The sequence below is a fragment of the Stenella coeruleoalba genome (assembly GCF_951394435.1).
Source record: "Stenella coeruleoalba genome assembly, chromosome: 6".
NCBI lineage: Eukaryota > Metazoa > Chordata > Mammalia > Artiodactyla > Delphinidae > Stenella > Stenella coeruleoalba.
In genome coordinates, this window is record NC_137151.1 from 61,037,671 (window position 1) to 61,064,155 (window position 26,485).

General features: G+C 38.6%; 1 long non-coding RNA gene across 1 annotated transcript in view; it reads right to left on the minus strand.

Annotated features, from left to right (window-relative positions):
- Positions 1–25,898, minus strand: part of LOC307187650 — a 38,371-nt gene extending 12,473 nt beyond the window's left edge. Inside the window, exon 1 of the long non-coding RNA XR_013828670.1 lies at positions 25,576–25,898. This is a non-coding gene — a long non-coding RNA (uncharacterized lncRNA). The remainder of the gene's footprint in view (positions 1–25,575) is intronic.
- Between the last annotated feature and the right edge of the window lie 587 nt (positions 25,899–26,485).

A 26,485-nucleotide genomic window follows, 5' to 3' on the forward strand; every position in this document is an offset into this window, starting at 1 on the left:
CGAATGAATAAGTAAAAACAGTAATGCTTGCAGAGGCACAAAATCAGAAATTAAGTTCAGAGTCAAATGATGAGTTGGCTTCCTATTTAGTCTTCCAAGGTATAATGAAGATAATTTCAGCTATGAATAGACGTTTTGACTAGATTAAAGCTTTGAGACAGATAAAAGGACATACAGAATAAAAGATGCATTAAAAAACTAGCAGCAAGAGGAGAAGGGAGAAGACAAAACCAAAACAACCCTGGGGATGTTTTGGAGGGCCATTAACAGGAGAACACAAAAATGAAAATAAATAACACAAAAGTCCTTTGGAGACTCTTGAATCTCGTTCTATACCTGAAAGGCTGGCATGTTATGTTTACTGTTCTTTATTCCCATGAGACAAATGCTGCCTTCCTTACTGTCAGGAATAGTCTCACAGTAAATCCCTATAACCTGAGCCTGGCAAACTTAAGGTCCCAATCCTCTGGGAGTCACAAAATACTGGGCCCCATGCAAGAGGGCACAAAGGTTTCCTTCCAAACTCTGTGCCCACTTTATCACCTAAATACAGTGCAGCCCTGAAGAGTCTCACCCCTGCTGCCTCTCTCTATAGTTGCTGAAACCCAGTTCCAGGGATGTGAGTTGCCAGCAGGATGGAAAAGCGACTACATTTTGTTTCCCATCCTCCTCTACCCTTCCTACATAATGCACCAAATATCATCTCTACCAGTGAGAAGATCAATCTCCCAAATGAAAGGAAACAAAAAAAAACTACAGAAGTAAATCGGAAAGGGAAGTACAAAAATCTAAAATAAGAATAGCCTGTCAAGATGCCATGATACTATACAGAGAGAATCCTAAAGATGCCACCAGGAAACTACTAGAGCTAATCAATGAATTTAGTAAGGTCGCAGGATACAAAGTTATTACATAGAAATCTCTTGCATTCCTATACACTAACAATGAAAGATCAGAAAGAGAAATTAAGAAAATAATCCCATTTACCACTGGAACAAAAAGAATAAAACACTTAGGAATAAATCTACCTAAGGAGGCAAAAGACCTGTACTCAGAAAACTATAAGATACTGATGAAAGAAATCAAAGATGACACACACAGATGGAGAGATATACCACATGCTTGGATTGGAAGAATCAATATTGTAAAAATGACTATACTACCCAAAGCTATCTACAGATTCAGTGCAATCCCTATCAAACTACCAATGGCATTTTTCACAGAACTAGAATAAAAAATTTTACAATTTGTATGGAAACAAAAAAACCTCGAATAGGAAAAGCAATCTTGAGGGAAAAAAGAAACAACAACATGGAGCTGGAGGAATCAGGCTTCCTGACTTCAGACTATACTACAGGGCTACAGTAATCAAGACAGCATGGTACTGGCACAAAAACAGAAATATATATCAATGGAACAGGACAGAAAGCCCAGAAATAAACCCACGCACATATGGTCACCTAAACTATTTACAAAGGAGGCCAGAGTATACAATGGAGCAAAGACAGCCTCTTCAGTTAAGTGGTACTGGGAAAACTGGACAGCTACATGTAAAAGAATGAAATTAGAACATTCCCTAACACCATACACAAAAATAAACTCAAAATGGATTGAAGACCTAAGTGTAAGGCCAGACACTATAAAACTCTTATAGGAAAACACAGGCAGAACACTCTGACATAAATTGCAGCAAGATCTTATTTGACCCACCTCCTACAGTAATGAGAATTTAAAAAATAAACAAATGGGACCTAATGAAACTTAAAAGCTTTTGCACAGTAAAGGAAACCATAAACAAGACCAAAAGACAACCCTCAGAATGGGAGAAAATATTTGCAAATGAAGCAACTGATAAAGGATTAATCTCCAAAATCTGCAAACAGCTCAGGTAGCTCAATATCAAAAAAACAAGCAACCCAATCAAAAAATGGACAGAAGACCTAAATAGACATTTCTCCAAAGAAGACATACAGACGGCCAACAAACACATGAAAAAATGCTCAACATCACTAATTATTAGAGAAATGCAAATCAAAACTACAATGAGATATCATCTCACGCCAGTCAGAATGGCCATCATCAAAAAATCTACAAACAATAAACACTGGAGAGGGTGTGGAGAAAAGGGAACCCTCTTGCACTGCTAGTGGGAATGTCAATTGATACAGCCACTATGGAGTACAGTATGGAAGTTCCTTAAAAAACTAAAAATAGAACTACCATGTGACCCAGAAATCACACTACTGGGCATCTACCCAGAGGAAACCATAATTCAAAAAGACACATGCCCCCCAGTGTTCACTGCAGCACTATTTACGATAGCCAGGACATGGAAACAACGTAAATGTCCATCAACAGAAGAATGGATAAAGAAGATGTGCTACATATATACAATGGAATATTACTCAGCCATAAAAAGGAATGAAACTGGGTCATCTGTAGAGACGTGGATGTACCTAGAGGCTGTCATACAGAGCGAAGTAAGTCAGAAAGAGAAAAACAAATATCATATATTAACACATATATGTGGAATCTGAAAAAATTGGTATAGACGATCTTATTTACAAAGCAGAAATAGAGACACAGACGTAGAGAACAAACATATGGATACAAAGGGGGAAAGGGCAGGCTGGGATGAATTGGGAGATTGGGATTGACACATATAGAGTATTGATACTATGTATAAAATAGATAACTAATGATAACCTACTGTATAGCACAAGGAACTCTACTCCGTGCTCTGTGGTGACCTAAATGGGAAGGAAATCCAAAAAAGAGGCGATACATGTATACAACAGCTGATTCACTTTGCTGTACAGTAGAAACTAACACAACACTGTAAAGGAACTATACTCCAATAAACTTTTTTTTAAAAAAGAATAGCCTGCCAAAATGTCTTATTATTCAATCTTCACCATCTCTCTACGAAGTTTTCCCCATCCTTGATATGTGGAAACTGAGGTTAACTTGAGAGATTAAGTAACTTGCTGAATAATGTATTGGGTATCTGTAATGCATTAGCACTAGAACCCCAGGGCTCAACCAGAAGACATGGCCCTTTCCTTCATGGAACATACTGAGTAAAGGAGATAAAAAAGTAAATATGAAATTAAATACAGTGTGATGGTTGCTACAGGAGCACCTAAGAAAGCTTCTAACTCAGACCTGAGGAATTAGAGAAAGTGTTAGATACACTGAAATCTAAAAGGTGAATTGGATTCAGCAAAGTAGAGGCAGTGAAGACAGACCATGTAGAAGATACATTCAAAAGACCAGAGATAAAATGAACAAAACTGCAAAGTTGTGAAGTTTCAAAAAATGATGCTAAAGAAATCCAGCTCATGTAGCACCTTGTTGGTCATGGAAAGGAATTCAGACCTTATCATGAGACAATGGAAAACCATTGAAGGGGGTTAACAAGGATGAAATATGATCAGGTTTGTATTTCTGAAATATTTCTTTTCCTGCAATATGAAACAAATGGATTAGGAAAAGAAGAAAGAAAAAGTATTTAGGTTGAATTGTGGATATATGAATATTTTGTCTAACAAAAATGACAATTTCATATGGTTCAGCCTACTAGTTAGGCAGCTGTTGCTTGCACTAAAGGAATGATAGGGAGAATAGAAATATATAGATGCTTTCCATATCTTCTGTAGCTATTTTTGAGAAGACACAGATAGCACTTAAAGATTGATTGGATATGGCAAAGAGAGAGAAAAGGAGGCATCAAGAGGGACCCTCCCCCAAAATTCCCGAATACAGCACCTAGGTAGATAGTGATAGCACCCATCTATGTAGGAAAATGAGTGAAAGAAACAGGAAGAAAGAGACAAAGAAATGGACTGACTGAAGGAGGTTACTTATTTCCAGAACTCACTATTCCAAGAGTATAGGAAATGGCTTAAAATCAAAATTCTAATTAAAAAAAAATGGATGATATTGTGAATAGATCAACTCTTTATATTTAAAAAATAAAATCCTGAAGCTAAATTGCCAATCCCTAACTTTCTGTAAAATAGATATTGCTCTCAACCCATTTAAAAAAAAAAGGCTCTCATTTTTGCATAGATTCATAATCTGACCTTCTCCAGATTGCCAAAGCCTAAGAAATAGCTTCAAGACTAGAGATTAACCTTTATAGGGTGCACTTGACATGAATTTTTAAGAGATATAGTGTCTTCAAATAAATGATCGCAACACAAATTTAAGATTCAATCAGAATTAATGGTGGTATTAGAAATGATAACTTCAATTATAAGCATAATGCATTTTCATTTCGGAGATTAATTTATGTAGAGTAGGTACTTGGAGTTTGCCCTGGTACAGCCATACTTCAAACCTGCTTGTGACCAAGAAAAGGCATTTGTGCTAGTTTGATCTTAGATAATAGCAAATGTTTAAAAAAATTAATATTATGTAACTCACTTTCCAGAAAGTTATTTTTTCCATTCATCTAAGAAAAGAGGTGTGGGTTGAAATTAAAACACTGAAGATGTGAATTTAATCAAGGAAATCTACAGTATTGTCCTCGTGTGAATTTTATATTCAACCTATGATTTCAAAAGAAGTAACTATAGGGCTTCCTTGGTGGCTCAGTGGTTGAGAGTCCGCCTGCCGATGCAGGGGACACAGGTTCGTGCCCCGGTCCAGGAAGATCCCACATGCCGCACAGTGGCTGGGCCCGTGGGCCATGGCCACTGAGCCTGTGCGTCCGGAGCCTGTGCTCTGCAACAGGAGAGGCCACAACAGTGAGAGGCCCACGTACCGCAAAAAAAAAAAAAAAAAAAAAAAAAAAGAAGTAACTATAAAATATTCTGCTGCATAAGAATAAAATAAGCAATTTATCTCAGTATTATTTTTCATCACTTCACTTTTTGAAAGAAAAAGGCAGTTCTTCAAAGAGATACATGACTAAAACTATAAAGTAATTTTTAAACATGTTGACAGCTATTTTTAAAATGAGGATCAGGAAAGTTCTCCTGAAAATGAAAATAGAAGTCTCTATAACATCAAAATTATCTAAATGGAAAATTCCAAAGAAGAATTTTTTTCTCTACCTAATTCAGAAAAAAACTATTTTTAAAAGAAATTTTCCTGGGGACACTGACAAAGTAGAGTATAAAGGTATACATTTCTTAAAGTATATGGATATTGAATCCATATTTAGTACCTATAAAATACATTGGATTAATGTGATTAAAAATTTTTGTTGAACTGTAAAGCCCTGAAGTGCTAAGAAGTATAGGTAACGTTAACTAACAGCTTTCTATATGCCACACAAAATATATGTTTTAGGTACTTTGAGATAAGTACAATTATTAGTCCCGTTTTACAGATGAACAAACAAAGTGTGGAGTTAAGGCTGCTCATCTGAGTTTTCCAGGCTAAGGAGTGGCAAAGTCAGCCCTTGATCTCCAATCTGTGTGCCTCTCAAACATAAGCTTAACTCCAGCATGCTCTAAACTGCCTATCAAGGTGACCTGATATCCTCATATTTACTTTAGATCAGTGATCTTTTCATTGGCAATATTTAACTAATGGGGGACTTGGCACTAAGAGGTGAAAACTGGGGGCTTTGAGTGGGAATATCCACTTATCCATCTGGGCTGATCACTGAGTTTTTACCAAGTGAGTCATTTATCTATGTAGTTTTTCCATCTGCAAAATGAGAATTAGATTAGGTTACACTAGTGCACCATTTAAAGCGGTACTTCTGATACTGTTATTAGTTATTATATAAATTCATCATATAATAAATGAGGGGCCCTTCATAAAAACTCACTTTAAAATATTTCGATATAATATTCATTAATTCATCCAACATAATACTTGTTATACATTCAAAACACCTTGGTGGGTACTTCGAGGAAAAAAAAATGTCAAAGACATTCTATGCTTTTCATGATATATCAATCTACTTGGAAAGATACAAAACACATGTAACAAGCACACAATTACTAAGCAATATACAGACCAGTGCAAAATAATATAGTAAAAGAAATTCACCTAAATAGCTAGCTGCACAGGTACAGCTAGAAAAGAGAGGTAAAGGATGGGTTTTGACCCAGAATATCAAGGAAGTGATGAAGACGGACATCCAAAGGGAAAAGGTAGGAAAGCATGAGAATGTATATTTGGGGCTAATAAAGTTGTAGAAGAAACAAGAGCTGGGAAGTTGAGGTAGGGCAATTGACAGCCTCAAAGATCACACAACACAGATTAAATGAGAAAAAAAAAACACCTTGCTTTGACTTGCTTCTTCAAATTGCTTTTGCAATCTGGAAGACAAAAATCCTAATTCTAATATACTGTTGGCCCAAAGGGTTTGCCTAAAGAATCTATTAAATCAGTGTTCCATAAGTTAGCCCATGAGTTTCACTCTAAACAAATTGAGAGAACCAAACCCAAACATTTCCAATGCAAGTTGAAAGGTGGTTCTTCTTAGCCCAAAGTTTTCGTTTAGAAAAATACATATTTATATACTTTAGATTTTCTTCCACCTTGCTTTAATGTTGTCTTAATGACAATTGTGTCTTTTGTTTTACTTTAATCTCACTTGTGTAACTTTTAATGCTTTCTGCAAAATTCAGCAGTTTAATCTGGAGTTAAAGAAATAAAACCTTGATGACTCTTAAAGAGTTTAAGATTAATGCAGGAAGAAATTACCTTGGTTAGTCATGCCCATTCTAATTAACGGCCTGAAGTTTGCTTTTGCTGCAGAAGTGGTAGGAGTTTGATGTGAAGCCAAGACTAAGTGAATCATGCTGTATGGCTTGTTTTTAATCACTAAATTCAAGAAGCTAAAACTGCATTTTGAATGACTGTATGATTGTATACGCTATCAAATAGTAACCAAACAAGATGGGACATTAATGTGCATGACAAACAGAAATAAGTATCTTCCTTCCTCTTTAGATTATATCAATAAAACAAGTGAATATTCTGTAGTTCGAAAGCAATATAAACACATTTTTAATGGAAGCCCACATATAACTGTCATGAATGCCTTTCCAAATAAGAATATTGTGGGCAGCTACTCAATGTCAAGACATGTATTACATTGGGAAATTTGTAACTGTTCTCCCAGAATATGCTATGAACACTGCAGTGTTTAATCAATTAATCATGCAGCTACTGTTCTGCAAACTGTCTATCAGGTAAGCTGTGACTATATTTGCATAGAGTACATGAATATGAACACAGAAAAAAAGCTTTTTTTTTTTTTAACCTGCTTTCCCTTGTTCAAAGTAAAAGACAACAGGGCCAGTTGAAACTCTAGACTAAGTATATTCACACATGGCCTGAGAGTGAATGTTTCCCCTAATAACTGGCATTATTTGATATTTGATAAAAATACTGCTCACATTTTTATTAATGGGTAAAAATAATACCTAATATCTACTGGAAGATAATTACATGTCAGATACCATGGTAAGTCCTTTGCATAGAACTTCATTATTCTCAATAGTACACTATTGCAGTGTTTCTCAACTGGGACCATTTTGACCCCATGGGACATTTTGCAATGTCCGGAATCATTTTTGGTTGTCAGAATACACAGCAGAGGGGTTGTGCCATTGGCATATAAGGGGCAGAGGCCAGGGTTGCTAACTAAACATCCTTCACTGCACGTGACACCTTGTGCAACAAAGAATTATCCAGTCCAACATGCCAATAGTGCAGAGGTTGAAAAACCTTCCCCTACTTTTCTCTTCATTTAACAGGTGAGAAAAATTAGTCTTAAAGAGGTTAAATAAACTGCTCAAGGTAACAGAACTAATAAGTGGTTGAGGTAGGACTCAAACTCTACATTGACTCCAAAGCCCACACCCTCTCCACTTCAGGTTCTAGCTGCATTGCACCTCACTGAAAAATCATTTACCTCATTGTACACAATCTTGTAATGCAGCAAACCTACTGCTTTGAATCAGAGGTCCTAGGATTTGGTGTAAGTAGGGCTGCTCTCTACCTGTTTGATCTTCAGGAGTCATTCCAATTCTCATCAGTAATCTGGGAGCCTAGAGCTAGAGCTTCCTTAAACGTTTCTCCTAACTTTTTATGATTCTAGCCCCAAGCCTTCTAGCAAGGTTACCTGATTGCCTCTGCATCCCTCCACTGGGTGTTAGAGTAGACCTCCCTTAGGCTTTGACCTTATTCTCTTCTCTGCTTCACAGCAAGCAGTAGAGGATTCCCTGGAGTGGCCCCCTGCTGACTTTGCCACCTTCTCCATGGAATAGAATTCTGCCTTCGGTGATGCCATGGATGACTTTTTCCACCTCTAGAGAACAACCCAAATACCACTGGGGATGTAAGGGGTGTTTGGCACTGCCCTTTCCCTCCAACTATCTATGGAGTATCAGATATTCCTTAGGGAGCCCACTAAGAGTTGACTCTCGCCCACTTTGAAGAAGTAAAGATTCCTAGGGGAGGGAATCCACAGCCTGACCTCCAAACCAAATAGCCGAGAACCCAATGTAAGTTGTTCAGTTACCTGCATGAACCCCAGGGACCAATCTAAAGCAACCCAAACAAAGTTAGCAGACAGCATGAGGCTAGATTCTCCATGCCCTGGGTCACCTTATTTTTATACCCATTACAGAAGTAACACACATGCTCCCAAAATAGCAGCTTTACTAACCCACAGCATAAGGATCTGTGATTTGTTTCTAGATATAGATTTAAAATAAAAGAAACAATACTTCCTATTATGTACTCTTTTGAAGGATAAGATTTGTTTCCACAGAAAATGGGATACGGAAGAACACACAAAAATGCACTAAGATATCAAGCAGAACTTAGCCCACTAATGTGGATTTCATTTCACAGTATTTACAGATGTCATTGCCAGAAGTATTTCTGGTTCTTGAAACCTGTCTATGTCATACAGTGGTGATGGGTTTTTCTGCCCCAGTTAAAAAATATATAGGCCATTTCAAAGAGGGCGCATGGGGCTATGAAACCAGGAGCTCTTAACTCTACAACCAAAGCTTGAAATTCTTCACAGGATGCTATAGTCACTCAAAAGGGCTAAGTTTTTATGAGGAGATATAAGATGTAGCCACTCATAATCATGACAGTTCACTCATAATAATCCATGATTGGTGATCTGGGAAAGTAAATAAATGTCTCAAAGTTTTAAAAATATATCATTCTCACACCCAGTTGCACACAGTAACAGTAGATAGGTAGAACATGGAATAGTCATCATAACTAGATAACTGGAATTTACATTAGAACCTGAACTTCAACAGATAGTTTCTTCTTATCCTCCTAAGTCACCTCTTAGATGCACTAACAAAGACCAAAATTATCCAATGTGGATCATATATCCTTGTTGGATGAGGTCATAAAGAGGATATGACCACAGGGTGACCCAAGAACTGGTCTCCAGCAACTGAAGTAACAGCTCCTTACTCCCTCCCTTATCCTTGGAATGTACATTCTGCCCACCGTTCCTGCACTCAAAGCCACTTCAAGGATGCAGCCTTGGGAAAATAAGATGTTACTGAGACCATCTACCTGACTGAACCCCATTAAGGCCTCTCTATAAACTCTTAGGACTCTGGCAGGTGGGTGCAGAGACCTACTCATCTTGCAGCCACTCAAGACAAGACTCATATGTAAGTTCCCTTGCTTATTGAAACTACCACCTACCAATCTGGAGCGGTCAGCCTTTTTCTTCAATGTACTGGGATCAGTTTTCAGTTTTACCCAGGGAACTCCCTAAATTGAGAATCAACATTCCCTTGTCTCCACCAAACCAGCTTCTCTCTGGCAATGGCTCTAATGATGAGTAAAGTCCAAGTAGTAGAATGAGAGGGAAACAGGAACCCTCCAATATTCAGAAACTTAAAGTTTTCTGTGAACAAGTACAAAGGAACTACAGCTTAAGTATCAGTGTCGTGAAATCCCCGTTACCCACCCCAGCCCTACCTAGCTTGGAAGAGTTTCTGCTTTAATCCTTCCGAGGGAAGCATGAGACTGCTCCCTGGAAAGGCCAGTGCAGTTCAGAAACACGGGCACATTTCCCACCAGAAAAACAATCAAGATGACAAGAACCTCATCTCTGGCCTTGGTGCTTATGGTACTCAGGGCAGTCAAGTTCCCTCAACCCCACAGACCATGTGGTCGGGGTGGTGCCCAGTGTAGTGCCACTGGTTAGATTTAAAGTGGCCTCTTCCCATTGTCTGAAAGCTAATCAAATGCTTTAGAAATAAAGCACAGTATCTTTCTACTCTTTGAGCTTCAGATACTGCAAAAATGGAATCAACTGCTTCTAGTGGAGCCCTAGGGCTAATCTGATTCTAAATAATTCACTGTTTTCTGGTCATCTCGTTATTGTGCTCCCACCCTTATCCAGTCTCCTACCTGAAAACATTCACACACACACACACACACACACAGACACACACACACACACACACACACACACACACACACACACTCCTTTTCTTTTGCTCCATGTATTTCCAAATATTTAAGCGGGATGTGAGCTGGCTAAACCAGGCTTGAGCAGGACAGCTGGAGCTGTCACGGAGCTATCTCCCCTTGACATATAAGTCAGCCAAATTGCCATAGTCAAGTAGCAATCATTTGTCTTTTCCCTCATCTCCTCAGAGCAGAATCTGATGCTCAGGGTGGTTTTAGAATATGGACAGGGGTCTCCACAGTCAGGAAAAGACATCTGATGCCTTCCCCTCCCCTCCCCCAAACCATGTTCAGCAGTTGACTCCTCTAAGGCTTGCATGTGGGTCTCCAGAGGTGAAAGGAGCATGGATTAGCCCACTGTGCTGCCTTGCCCACAGCATAGTATAATATTAATTAGTCACCTTCCTTATTATTCAGTCAAAATATGCCAGACTGAAATAAATTACATTCTTAGCACATATTTCACACCCCTGGATCAAGTCTTGCAAGGGTTTTCTTTTATTATTTATAAGATCATGTGCTGTCTTCCTGCGGAAAATGAGATGGTCTGCATGAGGAAAAAGGTAAAAGAAATGCAGAGAAATGAAACAATCAGATATTCCCTAATGATATTTAAAAATAGAAGATTTGCTACTGTTACATACAGCATGTTCCATCTTTTGAGATATAATGGCTCTCTTGTGGTTTAATGGAGAATTACTTTCAGTAATTGATTATTAAAATTTAAAATTGCTAACCGTCTTCATTATTAGATGAGCGAACATGTTATCCTTGTAATTAAAAAAGCCCGAGACTCACTTTCATCCTGTTGACAGAGCAGGCAGACTGTCTCTGCACTCAGACTTGATGGTTTCAGGCTTCTTGTTTGACAAAAATAACCAGCCAGTCATTTGATGATGAAAATGCAGAACATTCACAGAGACTGAGCAGAAAATATAATGAACAAAAAATAAAATAATAAAAGCCCTACAAGCTAATTAAAGTTTTCAGTCCCAACTCATTAAATGCTCTGCATCACTTATGGGATATTTCAGTGTGCTGTACTCAGGTAACATGGGCACTGTCACGTTAGTCCAGCCTCCTTCAACGTGCCTTCAGAGAGTATCACAACCTTTCCTCTTCCACCTGTACCAGCGCCTGCCCTTTCACATTTCACCTCGAGATGTTACCATTATAAATCGTTGGTTTGGGCAACTTATTACACAAAGGGGTATTGGAAAAATACAGTGTGATTTCCTGCCCTCTGGATGTGTTTAGGATGTGTCCAGACTGGCATGGAGAGCTCTAAGGCTTAAGCACCCTGCTAAGTCCAAACAGTGGTACCTCAAAATCCCTTGCGAAGTCCCCCATCCCAAGAGAAAAAGCGTTATCAGTCATTTATCCACATACTAGGGGTGGGGAATTTGTCTTGATGGGAGCTTGCATTTCCTTCAATGTTTTCATCATATTAGAGTGTTCCTTTTGTGAAGGCAGCACTCAGTGATCTCCAAAAGGAAATTTTATAACTGTCAATGAAAAGAGCCTAACAAAGGGGACATTTTTCACAACTCAAGTATTAGACAGATGTCAGCCTTTGGGAGAGGAAAATCCAGCAGACTTGAGAAGCACAAATGTGAGTGAAGCAAAGATTTTTGTGCCTGAAGATATATTCTGAAAATCAAGGAAAGCGATCTGAATATCACCATTCCTATAAAGTCTCAATTGTTTAGCTCATAAGATGCCCACTCAAATGCTGATTTTAAAAAATGGACTAATCAATGACTTGTCAATATTTTCTTAAGATTCAGGCCCTCAAGGATGTCCTCTCTGCTTCAACCCAGCCAACCTTGATTATTCTTTACTGCAAATTACTATCCTACCCTTTGTCCACAGTCAGACTATGATATCACTGGGCAATATTAAGATGGTGCTGTAAAGCTATTCTCATTTACTTGTCCTTGTATTTATCCTCCCAGTTAGATTATATAATTCTCAAGAGTAAGAGAAATTTCTTTTATTTCTTTTGCTATTTTCACTTATCTGCGTAGCCCCTTACCTGATATCAAACTCAGCCAGACATCAGGTCTACCACCCATCTTATTTGCTTTCTGGGTTAGATATGAAAGTTTGACAAGAAGCTGAGATGTTCCATACTAATTAAATATAACCTTGAATTTAGGACCCATACAGACTCGCTCAGCTTTCTTCAACCACAGAACAATTTTCTCAATTCTCCCAAGGATGGTACGTGGCTAGTTGCATTCTAGTAAATTCATTACTTGTAATGAACATTAGGGCATAATACTCGAAACTTCTTGAGAAAGGCTGATCTAGATTGTTCTTTCAGATTACCTTCAACAATCTCACACAGTCATTAATAAATTTTCAAAAATCCTTTCCCTCTTCTATAGCCTTTCTGGCTTTGGTGATGTAACAACTTTCCTCCTAGAATATAAAGTACCAACCAATTTACAAGGCAATCTCACATGTTACCCCCTCATAATCACTCTTGCCTACCCAAACACCATGACACCTTACTTGTACTAATGACACACATTTTCACCCTCTATCAGGTACCACTATTAAATCACATGCATTCTGATAGCGTAATTCACATTTGAACACTTTTCTATGTCTCACAGCACCTAGAATCTAGTTTTAAATGCGTAAGGGATTATAGTACATATTAACTGAATGAATGAATGGATAAAATCAATAGAATGGGCTAGTGCTGGATTTTTTTCCATTTCTCAATCTCCTTTCTTAAATTTAAATTGAAGGAAAATAGCTACCCAATACAAGTGTACTGATTAACTGTTTACAAAACATTTCTTTCCCGTATAGGGATTAAAAACTTATACCCACAAATTCCTGATCTTCCCATCTCAGTTGATGAAAATTTCCCAGTTTCAGTATCTCAGGCCATGATCTCTGAGTCATCTTGGCTGTGCCTCTTTCTCTTAAACCCCTTATCCTACCCACCAACTGATTTTGTCTGCTCTCTGTCAAAATAGATCCAGACCATTTCTCACCACCTCCACTACTAACAGCTTGTTCCAAAGTACCATCATCTACCCCCTAGATTATTCTAATCACCTCCTAAGGTCCCTCTCTGTTTACTGCCAGAAGTATTCCATTACAGCATCTCTTGGTTCAAGGCATTCCTCTGCCCAAATCCTCCAGTACGTCCCAAATGCATTACAATGGCCTATCAAGTCCTACAAGATCTGCCTGCCCCTTCTCATCTTTCACATCATCCTCTGCTACCCCATCCCTCCCTCATTGTCACCAGGCATTCTGGCCTCCTTGCTCTTCCTCCAACCAGGCATTCTCATGCCTCAGGAAATGCCTCTTGGCCTTTGCACATGCTCTCCTCTCAGCTTGGACTGCTCTTCACCAACATAGATGGGAGGAGAGGTTTGCTCCCTACTTTCTTCAGTTCACTGTTCAAATATCACCTTACTATTAAGACCTTTGGAAATGTATACATCTGTTTATTCTACAACTAGTTTCATCCAGTTAATTTATCAAGGCAGTTTTAAAATGGAGAAATCACAAAAGTTGTAAATTGTTTACAGAATATCACCCTATCAGAGAAAAATCCGAACGTTGACATAGTTTAGGTGTATGATATGGGCAGTGTAAAAGAACTATGGCTTCCTAGGAGGAGACTGTTTAAAATGCATTTCCCACTCTAGTTTCTTTCTGTCACATTCTTTTCAACTTCCACAAATGCTGAGAATGCCTAAAAAGGGTTCTCAGAAGGCTTCTGACAACTAACTGAAAAGATATCTACCACTCCAAATTACCTTTGAACATTGATTCTATTGACCCCATTTTCCTATCAGGAATAGGGCTCCGGAAGGAAGGTAGGAAGGGAAAGGAAAAATTTAAAGAAAGAAAAAAAACTTTTATTTACTACTGCTTTATAGTCAGACAAGTCAGACTGACAACAAAAATTCACTGAGCAGCAAAAGATTTCCCTCCAAGCTTTTGTTTTTGTTTGTGTTCTTATTTTATACTGGTTCTTCCCATACATAATAATATCCTGGCAGCAATTCAACTGATAATAGCCTCTTGGCATTAAAACAATTTCTGGAAAACATTTCAGTTTTGTTAAATTTTTACAACCTATCATATTATGGGACCTGGACCAAGGCTAATTTTTGTGGTTGAAGAATTTGTAGTAGCAATTTTGCCTGAATGGCTTCATATAGTAAATAATAATAATAAAAAAAAGTTTTTCCAAGGATCCCTGAAAATTTGATCTGGATGGAATAGTGGCTGATCCACCCCTTCACTTTAAAGATAAGGATACAAAGACCTAGTGAGATTAAATGATTTGCCCAAGGCATGAGATCTGTTACCAGAGAGCTGGGAATAAAACTCAAGCTCTTTGGCATTCACTGTTCCCTCCTCTTCACTGTGTTTGAGCTTTTTTCATTATGGTGCCATTCTGGCACTCACAGTGAAAATCCAACTAACATTAGCCCTAATGCCTAGGAAGCTGTAATCCAAAACTTGAGACCAAATGGATAACATGAAAATCATCATAGTTGAATTTATGATGACATATACTTTTCAGTTTACAACTTATAATCTTCAATCAAATCTATCACCTCATTTTATCCTCAAAAGAATGCTCTACAAATTATGTAATAGAAAACATTGCATAAATATGAATAGATAACATTTAAATACTCCAGTGTGCTCTCTGGAAGATGGTCAGGAAAGAGAAGTCACTGTGGTTTCTTACATGTATGAATAAGAAGATGCTCCTACTACATATGCTAGATGCCACTAAACTGGTTTTATGATCAACCTATACATATATATAAAGGTTAAAATTACATATATATATATTTGTATACATATATATATGTAGAGAGGTGTGTATGTATGTTTTTTATAAATATATACATGTAATTTCTATTTTTATTTTTGTAGTCATATTTGGAATCCACTAATGCTCTTTGCTATATTCCATGTGTCAGCACAGACGAAAGCCATCTCAGGGCTCTGGAAATGGCAGAGAGTGAATAATTAAGATCAGGCATCAAGACATTGACATGTCATTCACTGGTAACACGGAGGGACGGGATGCCAATAGTACTTTCTAAATATGCCACCAAGGGAGGGATTTCCTAGATCCTTAATAAAATTGGCCCCCATACATAATGGATACTACCAGCTAGTACCTGCTTTCCACTGCCTAGCTTATGTCAAAATTATGAAGGGAAAAAAGAAGAAAAAGGTATCGCCCATTTGCTTATGGAGTATACAACTGTCTATTTTGTGAAATTTGAATGGAGTGAGGGAGGGCCTCTGGCCAAAAGTATATCTCTCAATACCTGTCATACTGCCTGAAATCCCACCATTATCAACTCAATCCTTTGCATCTTGAATCTTTTTCAGGCCTTAAGCAAACCTATTAAAATGCATATACTTTAAAAAGTGACACAATCTTCTCACAGATTAGGCCCTTAATTAATGGGACCCAGGATAAACCAGGGATGAGGAGAATGATAGTAGAGGGGTGTTTTTTAAATAATACAACACAAATATACTTCCAGATATGAAAATTTGCCTGGGGCCATTATACATATCAGAATGTTGAGTGGGAAATTTCTATTTGGGCATTAGGGTCCACAGTTAAATATAACAAACAAAAAATGCTCAAACTGTAAAGGGAATCGCCAGCAATTGGGGCCAGGCAGCCTGTTCCCAGCACTGCAGGAGTTTGGTATCTTTAACAAATCACTGGAACCTGGCTTTGGGAAGGGGACCCAGAGCAGATTCCTTATAAAATTCTAAGCCTGTTTATACTTGCCGGTGGGGGGAAGGTCCTAATTATGTTTTGAATATATCTGAGTCCCTGTCTGAGATCCTGGATACCTACCTACAAGTAGGGCTGGGTACACAATGATGTATACCCCTTATTGTTTTTCCTCATCAAAGCCAAATGTCATGATAGGCTTACCACCAAGGAAGACCTCATTCTAATGGACCTAATATAATTAATGCTTAGATTCCTAAAATCTACAAGGTTGAACTAACATGTGAGAGATTAGATGACAGATAATTAAATCACTTTGTATGACACGAAAAAGAAAAGGTAGAAAAAGTGCTATGAAAACTCCCTGAGGAGGGACTGGCAGCAATGTGATCATGAGAACATCTGAGACCACCAGCCATCCCACACTACCCTGCATGCCAGTAGTCTACTATGCATGCCAGGACGAGCCAAGACTGAGTGTCCCTATATTTTATTGCATCTGTTCATTTGACCAGTGGTAAATGGGGAGGAAAAAGTCATCCAGATCCTCTATAGGAAACCCTACTCATGACTGGATAAAACCTTGACTGAGTTTGAGAACACCTCACAAGAGAAAGAAGGAGATAGTAAAGAAAACCCAAAATGCAATGGAACCTAATATATACTCTCTCTGACAAAACCCCCAGCCAGACCAAACTGTGACGCACCCCGGGAAACAGCAGCTCGTTTGAAGAAAAGATGTTCTGCGACCCCCAATGGGACAGTACTGCCATCAGGGACAGATTCTACAAACCTAGATAGACAGAGTAGGGAAAGGCTCTATTCACTCACTGGAATTTCCTGGCGCTTCCGTAAGCATCTATAAGCACAAGTCTAAGGGGTATATGCTGTTCCAATATATTTTGGTATAAAAGTTGTAACCAGGAGAGTCTTAAAATAAAAGTACTGGAGGGAAAGCTCTGAGTCCGTTGAAGAAGGCGAGGCCATTCTGAAAGCCAGCATCTACTGCAGAGGGGGGCTTGAATCCCCCGAAACCATTCAAATAGTCTGTTTCACTGATATAATTATTAAATCATTGATTAGTGTGCTGAGTTGTCTTTATTACAGGTGAAATAGCCACTGCCAGCTGTTTCTGTGGTAAGTTCCTCAGCTAGAGAAAAGCTGGCATTGTGCCCAGATGTAGCCAGGGAGCCCCACTGATTCAAAGTGGTTTTTCTTTCCTCCAGCGAGTGCTTCCCCCTGTCATTACATGGTTTCCCTGTGCTCTCATCATTACAACAATAGAATCCATAAAACCAAACACAGAAACAAAGGGATAACTTACTGGCAACTAATGAAACACAGAAAGACTGTTCAAGCAGTGTAAATGTGAAAAGGCTTTGAACCCGTTTAAACAATCTGCTTGTATTCCACTGCCCCGCGGTAAACACAGGCGTGCAGGCAAGTGTCTCAGCTTCGTAAAAATGACAAAATCTTTGCCTTAAAGGTCTGCTCACTTGTTGCTCCACTTCTCAAACACTTTCTGGAGTGCTCGTTTGCTTTCTGACCACTTGTCCAAATTCTACCCATTTATCAAGGCTGGCTTATCTCCCAGCTTTTCTAAGAAAATTTCCCTGAACATGCAGACTCTGCTGAGCTTTCTTTTCTTTTCTTCTCTTTTCATTCTTCAGTATTTGAGGTGTGTGCCACTCATTTGGCCAGCAGGTGCCAGGGCAAGTATGGGAAATTTCGAGAATCCATGCTACATCACAAAAGACCAAGGCACTTCCCTCTGATCCCAGATGCACACTCAGAAACTTTCTCAATCAACACTCCACTTAGTCCCATCACTTGCTTAGCATGAGCAGGTGAGATAAAACCTGTTTGCCATGCCTGGTGCTGAGGAAACAGGACAAGCCTTGGCATCAGATGAACCAGGATTCAAACCCTAGATCAAAAGTTTATTAGATGCGTAACCATGGCTTTTGTGTTTCTTTTTTTAATCCCCTGAGACTCAGTGTTTTAATCCATAGAATAGAAATGATACGATCTTTTTTCAGTGTGTGCCATGCCCAGTACCTGACATAGGGTGGCATTAAGCACCTAAAGTGTGAACCTTACACATTACACAAAGTCCTCTCTCCCTCCCCATCCCTGCCCCCCAAGGGCACTCATTATCATGCACCACTAATCAGGTCTTCTCTCTCCAAGAAAACTGTAAGTTCCTTGAGGACAGGGCTACAGAGGTTCTCTATGCTAAGACTAAAACTGTATACATAGACTCTAAACTTTTTGGCTTTTCTCCTAAAATAGTTCGTATAGACTGGAAGAAATATAGGTATTTTATGAATGAAAATAGGGGATTAATGAGCTAACACTTTCAGGTAGCTGATTTCAGCATTATGATCGTTCTCTATAGATTCTATGATATGAAAACATGATGGAATAAAATGAAGTCCTGCCCATTTTTGGCCCAGATACATAACAACCTCAATAATATGCTTGCAGATTCCTGTCTGGGAGCATTCTGACACATTCTTTTAGTGTCTTCACAGGATCTGCTCAATTTGGGAGAGAAGCATCCTGGTTTGGTCCAGCACAGTGTGACAAATGGCAAGTAAAGAACACATCTACCTCTTAGTTCGATGCATGCAGCCAAATTGTGAGAACCATTTTGAAAGAGAAGTAGAGTTAACACAGATATCATGCTATTCTTGAGAGAGGAACTTACCTATCGTGGATATGAAATTGCACTTTTAACCAGGACTAGCAGGATTTTTTAATGCTTCCATGCCCTACTCCCACAATGCATCACTAAATAGACAGGTTACTATACATGGTCTAAAATATATTAGAGACCCATTTCTTTAACTCATACATCTCCATTCCTTCTCTATGCTGAAATACAGCTTGTGATGCAAATAAAAATCAAATATTCCAAGTTAAAAGTCCCCTTTGTTTCTACATATAGTAAATGCAAAACCTCTAGTCACTGAGAAATAGATTAAGTAATCATAGAATCACAGAATTTTCAGCGCTGGAAGGGACCTTAGAGATCATCTAGTCCAACCCCCTCATTTTAACAGATGAGGAGACTGATATCAGTAGAGGATTATAGTCTCAGGGGTAAAACAGAGTTCATTAACTCATCTTAGAAAGGACCTGTTTTTGTTGTTAGAATAAATGATTAAATGATTCCAATTTCATGCCACCTCCTTTATTCAGAAAGTTTATCATTCGCCTTCTCCTTTTGTCCGTGTAACCATGACAATTGCTGGGAATAATATAGCTATCAGTATAAAAATAGCCTCATTAGCATCAACAAGGAGCTCACCAATCAGCTTGGACCTATTAAAGGGCTGATAACCACCTTCCCTGCCTCACACTTAGCCACACACTCTCCTCCCTTAGAACGGCTCTTTCCTCTTCTGAGACTGTCTGTCACAGTTTGACAGCTGGGATTTACAAGTGGAATCCTACCTGAGAAAGCCCTGTTCTCAAGCAGGCTCAGTTGGATCTTGTCCTGGGATTTCTGGCCTGCCTCTGCTTTCAAGAATGTCTAAAGCAAAAGTGAACATTTTCCTTCTGTGATATGGCAGAGGATGGAGAAATATTAGCTATAATTTAGGAATGGACACATTCATTAGCAGGAATCCTTTAGAAAGGGTTTGTGTTTATTTTAGGTTCTTCCTTTGATTCTTCCACTGCCACTCCCCACCCCACCATGAGCGATTTGTGCCAATTTCGATAGGTTTGTACGCAACAGAAAACAGTCTGTCAAGGTATTTTCATCTCACACACACACCGCCCCCCCACCCAAAAAAAGCACAAACCAAATAAAAATTAAAAATAGGAAACAAAACTATCAAAGGGTAGAGAGAGGCATTAGATCCATTTTAAATCACTGGCTAAATTCACCTTGGCTAAATTTCACTGAAAGAGAAAATTAAACTGAATTGTCTACTTGAGCTACAGGGAAGGAGGAGACTGATGGAATGGCGCTCAGCAAACTGCTTTGAGAATTAAAAGGTTACAAAATATAACACAGCTTTAAAAATATCAATAGATGGACAGTCCAGAAATAGATCCATGCATATATATGATCAATTGATTTTTGAAAAAGGTGCAAAGGCAATCTGGTGCAGAAAGAATAGTGTTCTCAACAAAAGTACTGAGACAACTGAATATTCATATCCAAAAAGATGAGCATTGATCCAGATCTTTCACCATATAAATATTTTTACTCAAAATGGATCATGGACCTAAATGTAAAACCTAAACCCAAAAATCTTCCAGAAGGAAGCATAGGAAAAATTCTGTAGCCTTGACCTAGGCAAAAATCCATGAACCATGAACGGTAAAATTGATAAACTGGACTTCATCAAAATTGAGAACATTCCTTCAAAGACATCACCAAGAGAATAAAAAAGCAGCCACAGCAGGGAGAAAATATTTGCAAATCACATTTCTGTTACAGGATTTGTATCCAAAGTGTGTGTGTGTGTGTGTGTGTGTGTGTGTGTGTGTGTGTGTATATAATTCTCAAAATTCAATAATAAGAAAACAATCCAATATAAGAGGGGAGCAAAATATCTGCATAGTCACTTCACCAAAGAGGATATAAGGATGTCAAAGAAGCACATGACAGTCATTAGGTAAATTAAAATCACAATAAGATGCCACTATATCACTCATGGCTAAAATTAAAAAGGCCAAGCTTACTCGGTGTTGGTGAAGCGATGGAGCAACTAGAACTCTCATACACCAATAGAGAGAATATGAAATGGCACAACCTCTTTGGCAAACAGTTCAACAAAAATGAAATATACACTTATTGACTTATATGACTTATCTAGTCATTCCACTCCTATATATTTCCCCAAGAGAAATGAAAGCATATATCCATACTGAGACTTGTTTTGATACTTGAATATTCACAGCAAATTTGTAATATCTGAAACCTGGAAACAGTCCAAATGTTTATCAACATTTATTACTGAATGGATAAATAAATCGTGAAATATTTATAGAACGAAATACTACTCAGCAAGAAAATGGAATAAATTGTTAATACACACAACATGGATGCTGCTTATACAGAAAAGATGCCTTCGCTGAGGTCAAAATATTTACCCTGAAAATAAAATTCGAGATAATTACGCTGAGCGAAAGAAGGCAGATCAAAACGACAGCAAAAAATAAAGAGTATATACTGTATGAATCCATTTATATAAAATTAGAAAATGCAAACTAATCTATGGTGAAAGAAAGCATATCAGTGGTTTTCTAGGGATGGGAAGGGGGTTTGCTGCGGGTGAGGATGGGAGGATAAAAGGAGGGACTGCAAAAATGCACGAAGAAACTTTGGGGGGTGTTTATTATGTTTATTAATTTGTGGTGAAGGTTTCATGGGTGTAAATACAGGTCAAAACTTATCCAATTTTACAGTTGTATAAGATTGTAGGAGTAATAAAAATAAATATACCATGGGCTAATTTATTGATATGATTCCTTTTGATGATTATAGAATGCTACTTTTGAGGACATGGGTCAAGGAGAAATAAAGTATGAGGTAAGCATGACTAAGGAATACAGTACTTAGCAAAAGAGCCATACAACATTGCCAGCTTAGGTATTTGAGTGCCCTTATTTCAACTTAATTTGGAAATCATCTTCTAGAGTACAGCTTCTGAAAGCAGCAATATTTCCAATTGTTTCTTTTTTTAATTTATCCTCAGCACTTCAAGCACTACCCTCTACTGAGTACTTACTCTGTGCCTAGCATCTTACCAAGCACTTTACATGCATTTCGTCATTTAATTCTCCCAGTAGGTATTATTGTACCCATTTTACAGATGAGAAAAACTGGGTCTCCAAGAGTTAAATAACATGCTCAAAGTTATACAACCAGTAAATGTCAGGCAGAACTCAGATTCACAAGCAAATCTGACTGTAAAACCTCATGCCCTAAACTATTGCTACTTATTCAGAAGAAAGAAAGAATATGCTGAGTGGAAAAATAACACCACGTCCTTTTGACTTAATTAATCTATCCCCTTGAAGGGACTTCCCTGCTTAAGTACATGATCTCCTTTCATGCAGTTCAACAAAATGCATCATACTCCATAATCCTGAGTAGATTTTACTCTTCAGGGTACAGGGAGACTAGGGAAAAGCCTGTCTCTCTCTGATAATATAATTTAAAGACCTTGAATCATGGACGAAGGTAAGTAAATACAAATATGTAAGATACAGAGATGAGACACAGAGCCACTAAAGGATGTAATATACTTCTGTGCAATCTGTTCACTGTACAAGTGCATGTAACCGAAGGGGCAAGTGAAGCTTTGCACCCAGACTTCATCCACCAAGCCTGGGCTTGTGCCCTCACTCAGGGCTTCACTGACAAAAGAAAAGGCACTTTAAAAAAACATTTGCTCAAAGCTGTGATGTGAGCTAGCAGTGGCCTTGATGAACAGATTTCCTTTGTTTGTCTTTTGTTCTTTGACTATCTTCCAAACTCATGACATTACATTAACGCTCTTGGATTTTGCATTATTCATGTCAAATAATCTGCTAAATAATACATCCTAGAAGGCACGACCCGAGCCAAGGTAACTCACATAAAAAAGAAAAAAATAATAGCATAAATCATAAGTGAAATAAAGATTTTTAAAGAAATTTTATGGTATTTAATTAATCTACCAGTTTTACTAAGTTGCTTTCAAGTGAAATGGCTCTTTACCAGTGCCTTTTGAAAAGGTTAAAAGTGAATTCCCTGAGCTACAATCATTAGCATATAGATGTCTCTAAGTGTTAATTTCTGTTTTCACTGAATGAATGTAATTTAAAATGAGGCCCTTTCAAATCAGTTAACTTTGGCCATTTGAGAAAGATAAGAAAAATGGACTCGAGCATGAAGCCCCAGCAGAACCTGCTTCTTCAGGATAAGTACTATATGCCACAGCCATGCACCACTTTGGGAAATTACAGGCCTGTTCAGAAAGAGAAAGAGGGTTTGAGGTGAGCAGGTTAAAAGGACCCCAAACATTTGCTTTCGATTTAGCTAATCATGGAAAGGAAATTGAAAATGAAGAAATCAGTTTTGAAAAATATGGCAGTCATGTCCCTAGAGAAAAACCCAGTCATATTGTTGATGAAATCCAGCAGCAGCAACTTCTTCTTCCTGCACAGTGCTTGGCACACAGAGGTTACTCAACACACATCTGCTAAATTGTGTTATCATAAATGGACATACATGTCTAACAGTGATCTCAAAGATCAAGTCCTTTATTTTACTCATGCTCCCTTTACAACCTCTTTTTACGGCAATAACCCTTTGAAAATAGAAATCAGGTTCTGTCAATCGTGTACTTACACTTCAATAACTTCCCTTTACTCTTGCTAAGAGTCAAATTCAAACTCTTATGCACAGCCCATAAGACCCTACGTGATCTATCTTTGTGACCTCCTCTCACTCTCATCCCCACTAGGCTCAACTAGACTTGTTTCCCTGTCTTTCACACACACAGCCCTGTCCTACCTCAGGGGTCTTACTTTTGCCCCTCTCTGAATGGAAGGCTCTTCCTCTAAGCTCTCCTATGAGCAGCTCCTGGTCATCCCCCAAGCCTCAGGTCAAATGTCACATGTTTAAGGAGGCTTCTCCTCATCAGCCTACCTAAAGTGACCCACCCCCAGTCCCCACGGTGGTTCTGCATCTCATCACTCTCCTGTCATTATACTTTCCAAATCTGACATTATAGTTTTTATCTAACGTCTGTCTTTCTCTCACAAATGTAAGGGCATTGTGAGAGCAGGGAGCTAGTCTCTCTTATTCACAGCAATATCCCTGGTGCCTAGAGCACTAGGCACAGTGCCTGTTCCTCTGCTGGAGATCAAAGAATATTTTCTGACTTAATAAGGGAATGGCAGACAGATAAATTTACCAGTCCCACTCTAGAGTTTTGTAATGGCATGTAAGCCTAAAGATGCATAAAGCCCATTGCATACAGAGAACAGTTTAAATTAAAAAGCCTATAGACTCACTGCCTTCAGAGTGCTATTTTAAAAATCCAAGTATTCCCTATATTCCCTCACAGCCCTTAGAACACAGTAGCACAACTGTATTTAACACATGGTGCTGACCTGTCTGCCACACTCACACTAGACTTATCTATTTAGAGAAACACTCCCACACCCTAAATTGTAACATGTGACAGGAAAGACATCACATCTAGCTCAACTTTGCATCCCGCAGAGTGCCTTGCAAATAAATATACATTAGCCATTCAATTAGTCTCCACCTTCACCAGAATTCAGACATACTGCCATTTGGAGTCCTTCTCAAAACTGGCTTCAGGCACTTGCCAGAGCAAGGAGAAAAAGGCGATCGCCTAACAGATCTCTATGAGACTAGACTAGAACTAATCATTCACTCATTCTTCACTCAACAAATGCTACTGAACACCTACCTACGCACTGTGTTCTAAACACTAAGCTAAGTGTTGGTTATACAGCGATAAACAAGGCAGATTAAGGTCCCTCTTGGAGCTTATAGTCTAATAGAGAAGAAATACCATACCCAAGTATAGACAAACTAACAAAATCCCACAATTCAAATTATGAAGAGTTTTATAAAGATATGAATTGGGCTAATGATACAGAATAGACTGTAGTCAGGGTTTAAGGTGGCTGGGGAAGGCCTCTCTGAGATACCATTTAAATGGATACCTTCAAGAGAGGAGGGAACAGCTTGTGTTGCAACCCTGACTTAGGAAAAGTCGGGGTGCACTGAGTAACTTAAAGAGGACCCTGGGTCTGGGAGCATACTTAGAAGCGGAGTGAATGACATTGCAAAGGGAAGCATGGTCTGGATCACAGAAGACCTTGTGCATCATAGCATGACTTCTAGTGCATTCATAGTGCAAGAAACAATGGAAAGCCATTGAAGAGATTCAAACAGAAGCGTTATAGGCTATATACCCATTTTAAAAAGATTATTCTGGGGGCTATGTGGAGAATCAGTAGTCCCCTTTAACCACAGGGGATATATTCCAAGACCCTCAGTGGATGCCTGAAACTGCAAATAGTACCGAACCCTACATATACTGGATTTTTTTTCCTGTATATACATACCTATGATAAAGCTTATTTTGTAAATTAGGCACAGTAAAAGATTAACAAATAATAAAATAGAACAATTACAACAATATACTGTAATAAAAGTTATGTGAATGTGGTCTCTCTCTCTCTCAAAATATCTTATTGTACAAATGTAATGCCTTTTTTCATCTTAACGAAGCACTCACACACTGTGGCTGTAACTTTTGCAGTTTAAGGTGAAACAGTAAAACTAGCATGAATTTCTCTTTCCTTTTTCATAATTTCATAGACAGAAGATTCGTTCTTACCGTAGGTCTTGGCAACCTCAGCATACAATTTTTTTCTTTCCTTATTAAGTCGAGAACTTGCTCCTTTTCACTTTACGGCTTGTCTTCGGCATATCCGAATTACCAGCGTTCTTACCGTAGGTCTTAGCAACCTCAGCATACAATTTTTTTCTTTTCTTATTAAGTCGAGAACTTGCTCCTTTTCACTTTACGGCTTGTCTTCGGCATATCCGAATTACCAGCGTCACTACTCTTGTGCTTTGGGGCCATGACTAGGTAAAATAAGAGTTACTTAAACCAAGCACTGTAACACCCCCACGGTCGATATAATAACGAGCTGCGTCACTGAGGGACTGACGTGCCGGATACGCCGGACAAAAGGAAGATTCACGTCTGGGGCGGGACCTAGCAGGAACATCGCGAGATTTCATCACGCAAGCTCCTCAGAGCGCCGCTCGGTTTGAAACGTATGAATTATTTATTTCTAGAATTTAACGTTTAATATTTTTGGACCAGGATTGATCCTGGGTAACTGAAACCTTGGAAAGCAAAACCACGGATAATGGGGGACTACTATAGATGGGTCATGGAGACTTATAAGTGCCGGACCTCATCCAATACACTCAGAAAACCCCACTTTTCTGGGTATCTGATCACACCATGGTGTTCATCACAGCTTCAGAGTACACTGGGGCACTGATGCTGAGGATACTGGTGAGTATCTTGTGCTTTGACACTGGATCCGTAATGTGTTTTCTCATTAACAGCGTCATTCTTTTTAGAGAGGGTCATTCCTTTTTGGCTTGCTTTCTCACATGTTTGTTTGTTCATATAAGTTACAGTTTTATCACTGAAAGGTCATATTTTTAAAGGCAAAAACTTCAGAACTATGACTGTTACCTCCCACTGCAGTACTAAGCCAGCTCTCCCA